Genomic DNA, 9973 nt, shown 5'->3' with positions numbered 1-9973 from the left:
TAAATAGAACCTAAAGTACAGAACTGACATCATATCGAAAAAATAACAGAGTATAATCTTTAGGGTGGGATCTCAGATCAGGTTAAAGTTCTAAAACACTGTTTGGTTATACATTAAGTACCATCATTCACATTAACTTCCTGACCCACAACCAAAAAACGCAAACTGCCCATCAAACCTTCGTTAGTTATGACCATTTCCTGAACCATCATTGCTGTTAATTTTTTGGGGGGGCGGGTGGGGCTGAAGAGGTTGCTCGCCTTTTTCTTTCGGTTTTTAAGAAAAACTTAACTCCTGTCAGCGTCTTTTAATATAAAACATTACGACCCCTACTAAGCCGTGCTGGCATAAAGCCAGCTTATTTTTAAACAACGTATAGACGCCTCACACCTGCCTCAGACCCACTATTGTGCCAAACATTTTACCCTCTCTCTCTCTCTCTCTCGCTCTCTACAAATGATAGAGAAAGTTCAGGGACATATATATATATATATATATATATATATATATATATATATATATATATATATATATAGTGTCCCAAACTTTTACTCTACCATTGAGAGAAAAAGAGAGAGAGAGTAAAACGTTTGGTACAATAGTGGGTCTGAGACAGATGTGTGGTGTCTATACGTTGTTGTTTAAAAATAAGCTGTCTTTATGCCAGCACGGGTTCTTGCTCACAGAGCTGCCGCTAAGAGTCATTCTGATGATTAAGAGTTTTGTTTAATGATGTGAAAGCCATAACGACGAGTCTCCACGGTTGTTTGACATTTTTATGGATTTGGTGTAGGTTAAGTTGGAAAGATTTTAGAATCTGTCTGGAAAAACATTTGTGAAATTCTGAAAAACACAGAAGGAAAAATGAGAATGGGACGTCAATATAAGCTGAAGAGTGGGTTCTGTCGGTACAGACTGAAATGGATCTACAACTTCTTTTGCCTTGCCTCGGCCTAGCAACAATTTTTGGTGCGGTTTTGTGCAGTGGAACCTCAGCAGAATCTATGAAACTGGACTCGGTCTGGAAATCGTCTTAAAGTGCGTTGTCAATGCAGCGGCTGAAGCGTCTGTAGCCGCGAGGCTGTAGCCTTGCGGCTCCCAACTTGCACTCTAAATTTTCCATGATCTTAAATGAGGTTTTCAGTGACACGTCTACAGCCAGCCGCTGCATTGACAACGCACCTTTAGGAATCAGGAATTGGCTTATGGTTGCTGTTTTTTGATTGGCCAGAACTGTTACAGGCAACAAACGGGACATTAAGAAGCAGAAAATCGATGATGATGATTACAATGGAAAAAATCAAGAACTGCAGGGAGAATTCCGTCTCGAAAGAGAAGAGAGGAAAAATACGACCCGGCTGTGGAAAGTGCTCAGTAGAAAAGAAAAAGAACATGAGGAGATGCAGAGAAAAGAGCTGGAAAAGAAAAGGTGATACAGTTGTACACAGGACGATTTAACAAGCAGAAGATGGAGCAACAAGTCTTGGAGTACAACATCCTTTTGCTCGAGAACGAAAAGCAGCTGATGCAGAAGGATTTGGCGGCTCATGAAAATGCACGAAATATGCTGGAAGACGAGATAATGAGGATTAAAGCAGAAAATAAGCGACTGACTAAGAACGCTGCCGCTGTTCAACAAAGTAATGAACTTAACTGCAAAGTTGGCAAAGTTCAGTTGTGAACTTCGTCAACAAGAGGAAGTAAGCAAGTCAGCTGAAGACGGAACTGCGCGAGATGGGCGAAGATAATATGCAGATGACCAAACGAATCCGAGGACAAGAAAGCGAACTCAACCACTATAGGACTGAGAAGGAACATCTCCAGTAGAAAGAAATGAAGCTTAGACACATGGACGAGAAGAATCTTCTTTTGGAGGGTGAGCTGCGAAATCTGTGAAGACTCACTTATGCTCGTTTGCCTGAGGATCATTGATGTTATTTATACCCAGGAACTCATTCACTGCTTGTGTTAAATCAAAGAATGCAATGAAGACTTGGCATATAACCTTGGACAAAAACAGTGATACCTTTATTATAATATATATATATATATATATATATATATATATATATATATATATATATATATATATATATATATATATATATATATATATAGTCGAAAATTGTTGGTACTTACACTTAGTCCTATTTTTTTCAAACTCTGGTGATGTGTGATACACAAACCATGTAGGCCTATTAATGTTATTATAATCATTATATATATACATAAATATATACATTATATCATATATATATATATATATATATATATATATATATATACACATACACACACTTGGTGCAGTTTGGCACTCAGGTATATAACAATAAATTCCTCAATGATATAAAGTCTGGATAAACATCAGCTTTCGCTAGCCACTACTAGCTTTATCAAACTCTAGACATTTCATATTATTGTGGAATATCCTGCTTCCTCTCTCTCTCTCTCTTATACACACACACCCCTCACATTAATATATATATATATATATATATATATATATATATATATATATATATATATATATATATATATATATATATATATATATATATATATATATATATATATATATATATATATATATATATATATATATATATATATATATATATATATATGGGTAATACAATGCTCCCTAATTACATTAATCCTACAAAAAACATATTGTTTTATATTGCAACAAATGTATCTTGCCATCATAAAACATGATTGTATACCATGAGTAAAACTTTACATATGAAAATCCCCAAAAACCCACCACACTGCAACTGATGAAGTTTTCCAGTAAGTGCTGTGTCAGTATTTCTTGAAATCTCCAACAGATGGCAGTAGTAGACCAAACATTGTCGTTTGCATAGGAATAGACTTTACATGAAGACAAGTAACGTCGTTCTTTGCAGTGAAGTGATACAAACCTTAGCTCGACTATAGTCGTCCATTGCTATGAAAGGCTTGAATCTAATGTTAAATTTTAATAATTTCAAATTCCGGTATCACACCAAGTCGTTTTAGGCTAAAACTAGATTTGTTCCAAAACCTGGAAAAACATTATTTTTCTTTTATTTCCTAATCTCCGATCTAAAAATATTGTTACAATATATCGAAATTTCCTTGGCAATGGATGAAAATTGCAATCAGCAAATTTTGCCAAAGCACTCGACCTACTCCTGTTATTATTTTACGGGTAAAATAGGCTAATAGGTTTCAAAGCATCGATGCAATTTATCACGAAATTAGGCCATGTCAAGACTTTTATTTTTTTAACAAGCTACTTTGTATATATTATCCTTCAAAAACTCAGTTCTGAAGGTTCTCTCCATAACTGTTTTGGAGTTTTAACATTACGATTGATGAAGAAACACGACAACCTTACCAAAAAATGCCCGTTCATTTTTCCACACTCTATTCTTAGCTATATCCGTACAAAAGTTCTACTGACCTTCTGTGCTACAGGGTTATCATCAAGTTAAGGTGCCGATCGTGTTTGTAATAGAATACCTCTAAAATACATTTTCTTTATTGCTAATTGTTCACGTTTTCTATGGCTTCTATTCCACGTAGCACTTCGCGTTTCCGGGGAACGATGAGGAGGTTCAACTTAAGGGGTGAACCACAAAGCCTATGGATTGGCCAACTTTATAAGATCATCTCGACAAAAGCACGAAGCATGGGTTAATGTAATGAAGACGGCCGCACGAAGGTATAGTTCATTAATATCTTCTGGCCAAACAAGATTATCTAGGAAATCTACACACAGTGGACTGATATTAAACATCGAGGAAACTACACAGAGCGCCGTGTTTAGTACAGCCCCTTGGGGTAGAAGGTAAAAGCAAAGAACATACGGTAAACCTCTCACATCACTCCTGCACTGCACCGTTTACAACAGTTTCTATGTTCGTCAGTCAAAACTTACGCTAATAAACGATGTGTGTGTGGGGGGGCCGCCCCTTTACATTTTCTGCAGCATGTAGTACTCAGAATTATTGACTATTTTTTTGGGTAGCAGTAGTCCAGGTATGCGGCCGCATTTTGTTTCTTCATATTCTTCTTTCTCGAGTATTTTAACCCATCAACCACCCTTTTATCTCCTGTTTGTTAGTTGGTTTCTAAAACAATTTTGTTCGCAGCAACTCGCTCTACGTGGTAACGCCCGATAACTTTCAACTATTCAATCCTCCTCATAGAGGACAAATTTAAATGTCTCGCAGGTGGCACTCAAAGTTCCTCGATACTGTACGTCGGTCTCAAATATACATTCTTTCCCAATGGGATCATCTTGATTAACGGTTTAACTTCTTTAACAACTAGTTTCATTTTTAATAGTAGTTCAAAAGAAATAACTCGGCTCTACAAATCTAGCATTGCGAATCGCAGTTCATTGAAGTACACTATAAAAGCGCTAACTGAGCGGCCAATCATTGCTGTTGGCCAGTATATTGTAGTGGCTGTCTTTTTTCAGACTGTCGGAACGCTTCTCAAGAGTCTTTTAAGAGTTTTCCCCTAAATAATCCTTCTAATTTTCATTGCTAGCTTTTCTTTTTTTGCCCACATTTTTCAACAGTACAGTACTTAACAGGAAGTTTTATGTATATGACACTACTTACTTCTAAATATAATTGTAGTCAACAAAGTTTATATCTGTATACAGTATGTTTATATACAAAAACCTGACAATCTTCACATCAATTTGCAAACGTCTAGCATGTTGAAATTATATTTTATGCCTTGATTGAAATTGTATAGTTATAACACGTACTTGTGAACTGTCGCTTAAATAGCATTTCTAGAATATCTGAAAATAAAAAAGAAATATCCCTGATGGCTATTTCTTAATTTGCATTGGTACTAAATTCATTGCTCATACTTATATCAAAAACCTGAATTGGTAAATTTACTGCTCACACTTTTGATATCAAAAGCTTTGATTAGTAAAAAGAATTTCAGCAGGTGATATGGCAACATATCCTATGAAAGATATGGATTTGAAACCAACAGTGTATGCTACCTACTGTGGACTTTTGCATGACATATGCTCTACCGTGTGTTGTTCATGAATATCTGCATATTTTTTTGGACAAACAATACAAAAAAAGTACAAGTTAGACCTTACGGGAAATCGAACGAGGAGATAGTTCTAGTTATGGAGAAAATCTGTTCTTCATATTCAAGATTTATCAAAGTAATAAGCTCTACTACGGTTGGGTGGGGTATGGTTAATTCATGATATGTCCCTATCAACACAGCTTTTAGGGAGGAGAATCAGCTGCTTGTGCTTTCAACTGGTAATGATTTATTTGGAAGCAACTTTTAAAAGCAAAACAGCAGATTCTAAGTGATTCATTGTAAGTTTTCAAATTTCAGTTCAGATACTGATTTATATATTTGGTTTCCATAGTCTAGACTACATAATCCAGTTCCTCCGTATAAAGCACCTTGACTAACCATGATGTGTACAGGACTAATATTCATGAAGCAAACTGTACCACTGGAAAGATCTGACACTGCTTCCAAGGTACAATTCTCTCTTACTATTTCTTTACTCAACATAGCACAGACCTTACTGAATGTTGGTTTCAGTATGTATATCTACTCCTATAACAGTGGAAACATTTTCTAATAATGTCTGGCCTTGCATGGGTCATTTACTTTGAAATTACAGTACTTGTATCTTTTTAGTGTATCCTGTTGTGGTGCCATTGATTAAACTGATAACGTGTCAAAACAACCAAGGGACTTTGGCTTTGAAAGGGCAGTTAGAAGAAAGCACACTGTAGCTTTGTCTTTGATATAGGTAATGAATGTGATAGGAAAAGCCGACAATGACACTGCACTTCCATAAAGGAGGGCTGGCTCGAGAAGCCCCTCACAGAGTCCCAACTTTGCTCCCATAGAAAATTCAAGTTTCTTACATATCCTGCTACATTTCTTTCTTCACCTTCATTCATTATACTTAATTATACTTACACCAAATGACTTGTACAAATAAACTGCTTTGATTCTGTTACCATCCATATTAATGTTTACTTCCCTATCTTCCTGGTTTCCATTTACCTTCTTAATCATACTCTTGCTTACATTAACTCTAAACTTTCTCCTCCTGAGAAAACTTTCACACATTTACTAATTTTTGTAGTTTATCTTCACTATCCAAATCAGTGTACTGTACTGGGATATAATCTGCAATCATCCAACATTCTACACTAATCCCAACTACATTCATAAAGCATTTACTGTATTAAATTACATGTATAGTTCTAGGAAAATAAACTTTTAACTATTGACCATACAGAGGGTAGATTAAGATATGTAGTTTCACCTTTAGATTCTGGTGATTTATGGTCTTTAAATAATAAGGATAATTATCTGATGTGTTTAATATATATGTCCCAATCCTTGACATCTTTAACAGAGACCTAAATTAAACAAGTTCATTTTTAGATAATGATATTAATAGTAACAAGCTTCAACTAAAATGTGACAAAAGAAAGGATTTTAATTTTAAATAAACAAAACTCTTCATATTTTCCTATAAATACTCACTAGCATTATTAATTCACTCAATACATTCACTAATGTTTGTGTAGAAGCCTTGGATTCACACTTTACTGTCAACTTTTTATTTAGTAAAGTCTTTCAAAATGGATTTTACTGTCAACTTGTCATCTAGTAAAGTCTTTCAAAATGGATTTTGAGCTCAGCTGGCTAACAAAATTTTAAAAATACTCAATATAAAGGACTATGTTCAACACAACTTTAGATTTTTTTTTTTTGTCATCCTGTTACAACTAGTCATTTAATGTTGTTATATACAAGTAAAGTATACTGTAAATGTAATTAATTTCTGGTGCTGTATGTGATGGTGTTAGCCAAATCTGTGTACTGTATATATACAGTATTGTATTATCTTTTATGTTAAAGTTAATTTCTTTGTTTAATCTGTAATATATACAGATTTAATCATATATGCCTAATGTGTTAGATTATCATATAAAGTTCATGTATGTTTATGTACACTGTATGTTATTTTTTATATTTTCAGATTAGGCTGAGTGACAGCATGTCTTCTACATTATTGATACTACCCACTGTGATGGACAAAGTGGTATTTGTGATTAACAACATTGTACTTACTATGAAGACTATGATCATCATCATCAACCTTCATTTCAGTTTTGCACACCCTTATATTATAGTAATTTCTAAATGTACAAAGCTAGCATTATGAGTACATATAGTAATAGGGAAGGTTTGGTGCTTTGTAAAACTTAAATTTTTAACTGACCAAGTAGCCTTATGTCCAAGTCTATATGTTTTATGATTTCCTTGTTTGCTTTTGCATTATTTCATGTTATACTTCATTAATAAAAACTTTAAATTCCTGTGGTACATTTCTAATACAGTATCTGGTTTCTTTCTCAAGTACCAATTACTTCTTAAAAACTATACTTACACTAGTTTCTCCAACTCTCTTGTTAGATGTGAATAAAACTAAGTCAAATCTAGCATATAGGAATTTAATTCTCTATAATTTTCTTCTCTGCTTGATGAATTCTCAATACACAGTGAATATATGCCAGAATGAATGAAATTGGCACTAAACCTGTGTTCCTGTGAGCAAAAGGGTAGTTTCATTTAGGATTTAGAAATAATGAGCCTATTTTTATCATCAATTCCTTCATTGTTTAAAATAAATTCAGTATTTCATCTTAAAGAGACCTTGGACACTTCAAGAAAAAATTAATTTAAAAATGATTTTGGTGTCATGGCCCGGGACACTTCAAGTAAAAATGCACTCTGAACAGTTAAAGGAGTAAGACTACTAAAGCACTCTGTACATGCTTTAAAAGTATTGTGTAGGCAGCCATTTAAAGCTCATAATTGGCAGCATGGCTTCATGCCAGAAAAATAAACTACTGTACATATGCATTCTTTGCAACACAACTGCAAAAGTATCATGCAAAAAATATGTTCTCCACCTCAAATATTAAGCAACTAATACCCCTCAATACCAAATTCACCTTACTTCGGGAATAACATACTACTCACAAAAGAAATTACATGATCGGTGCATCTACCCTTACTAGGAATCAAATCTATGCCTTTTGGGATTTGTTGTAGAGATGATTCCACTATCAAAAGGGAATAAATGCTAAGGGTATTTGTGGCTTACACATATACAAATTTGTGGGTCCTCAGAGGGTATCTGATAGAGCTTCTAGACAAGCAATTACAAGGGTACTATAAGGGTGATGGCACTTTATCATACAATAATTGTGGTGAAGACTGAGGTGGTATACCAAATGAATTTAAGATCAGATTTGACATTCAAGGGTTCCTTGAATAACTAAGTCATCTACTGTTCATCATAGCAATGGAGGAGGTTCAAATATACAGCAGGAAAAGGAGACCAGTGAGATTTACTGTATGCTGATAACCTGGTACAGTATTACAAAAAGGAAGAGTGGAATGGAGAAGAGAGACGGAAAATCAATGTAACCAAAACCAAGCTTAGAAAGGAAGCTAGAGACAGTAAAATAAAAAAAACTGGTCAATTGGATGCTACAGAAAAAGTTTCAGGGTAAATATAATACTAAACCAAATGTGAAATATAAAATAAAATGTGAAATATAATGTAACAAAATACTCAAAATGTGTAAGTGCTAAAAGTAAAGGAAGGTAAGGGACCATGCCATGCTATCTTTGCAATAGGTTATAAAGACATTAATGAGGTAGCAGGAAGAAAAACATATTCCAACAATCTGGAATACTAGACTACTGGCAAATAAAAATAAACCACTAGTTAATAGCAAAATAGTCTATGACTTGTACATAAAGCCTGTGCTTTCTTTTTCACAAAGAACATACTAAAATGGAGATTTTAAGTGAGTTATGAATAAAATATAAATAAACAAGTTTATAGAAATGATATATATAGAAGCTGAACATCAAAATTTAATATAATTTAGGACTGTGATGCAATGGGAGATGAGAGGTCAGTCATAATAGTAGTAGTTGATGTGAAAAAGGCAGAATAAGACCTGTGGGAAGGTCTACGAAATCACAGAGGAATGGCATGAATCAAAATCATGGCCAGATGGGAACTCAAGCAAAGAGAGTGTAAGACAGAGGAGTAAGGATACAAGTCAGTACACACTAACTTGTAAAAGGAACACCCAACATTAAGGATGATGATGATGATGAGGCATCAAAAAAGTGGAGGCCATATGAATGCCAAATAGATGCAGAAAATGGACCAGTGACTGATGCCAATGAGAAATTTGAAAATCTTTGACTTCTTATGTGATACTTTTTCACAGACCTTGGGCATTGACTGGTTTACATCTAGGGCCCTGCCAAAGAAATCATAACCACCTTCAAGAGATCAGCAGCAACTGATTAGGGTTCCTTTGACCAAAGTATAAGTATGGCAGCAGGGAGTTCTGGCTTTCCAGGAACATACTCCTAAATGCATGAAGCATGCTTAAAAGTGGTTTAGGAGAGGTAAGAGGTACATTATGTTAATGAATTAATGTTACCATGGAGAAAGGGAAAGCTAAAATTTCATGGAGAGAGGGAAAGCTAAAATTTTATTCTCATACAGTCTAAACAATTTTATTTACCACTGCCATTTGCAGCAAGTCTTAGAGATATACAGTAACCCAAAAACTTCATCAAAATGTTGGAGTATGTAACTGCAGTTTTTTAGTATGCCTGGCAAACCACCCTGAGGTGTATGGAAATTTGATCCCAGCATGCCATCTTTTTCATCATGGTTTCATTGGTTTATCAGGACTCCAAAGCGAAAGGAACCAAAACAATTACAACTGATCTTTTTGAGATCGTCATACATACGCAGGAAAAGTGGGAAGTCTCATACTGTACTAGCAAAATGGATGCAGTGAAAAAATGTTCCTTCCAACTACATCTGTAACATAAAACTGACTTTTGGCCTGGCACAACCTGG

At 34.7% G+C, this 9973-nt stretch overlaps 1 long non-coding RNA gene across 1 annotated transcript; it reads left to right on the top strand.

Annotated features, from left to right (window-relative positions):
• The first annotated feature begins 2621 nt into the window (after window positions 1-2621).
• LOC136848639 (uncharacterized) lies at window positions 2622-7388 on the top strand. The gene is made up of 2 exons (XR_010856077.1): window positions 2622-3832; window positions 7049-7388. It is a non-coding gene; the product is annotated as an uncharacterized lncRNA (long non-coding RNA).
• The last annotated feature ends 2585 nt before the right edge of the window (window positions 7389-9973 follow it).

The sequence above is a fragment of the Macrobrachium rosenbergii genome, chromosome 19 (assembly GCF_040412425.1).
Source record: "Macrobrachium rosenbergii isolate ZJJX-2024 chromosome 19, ASM4041242v1, whole genome shotgun sequence".
Taxonomy (NCBI): domain Eukaryota; kingdom Metazoa; phylum Arthropoda; class Malacostraca; order Decapoda; family Palaemonidae; genus Macrobrachium; species Macrobrachium rosenbergii.
The sequence above is the reverse complement of the archived record's forward strand: the minus strand, read 5'-3'. Positions and strand labels throughout refer to the sequence as shown.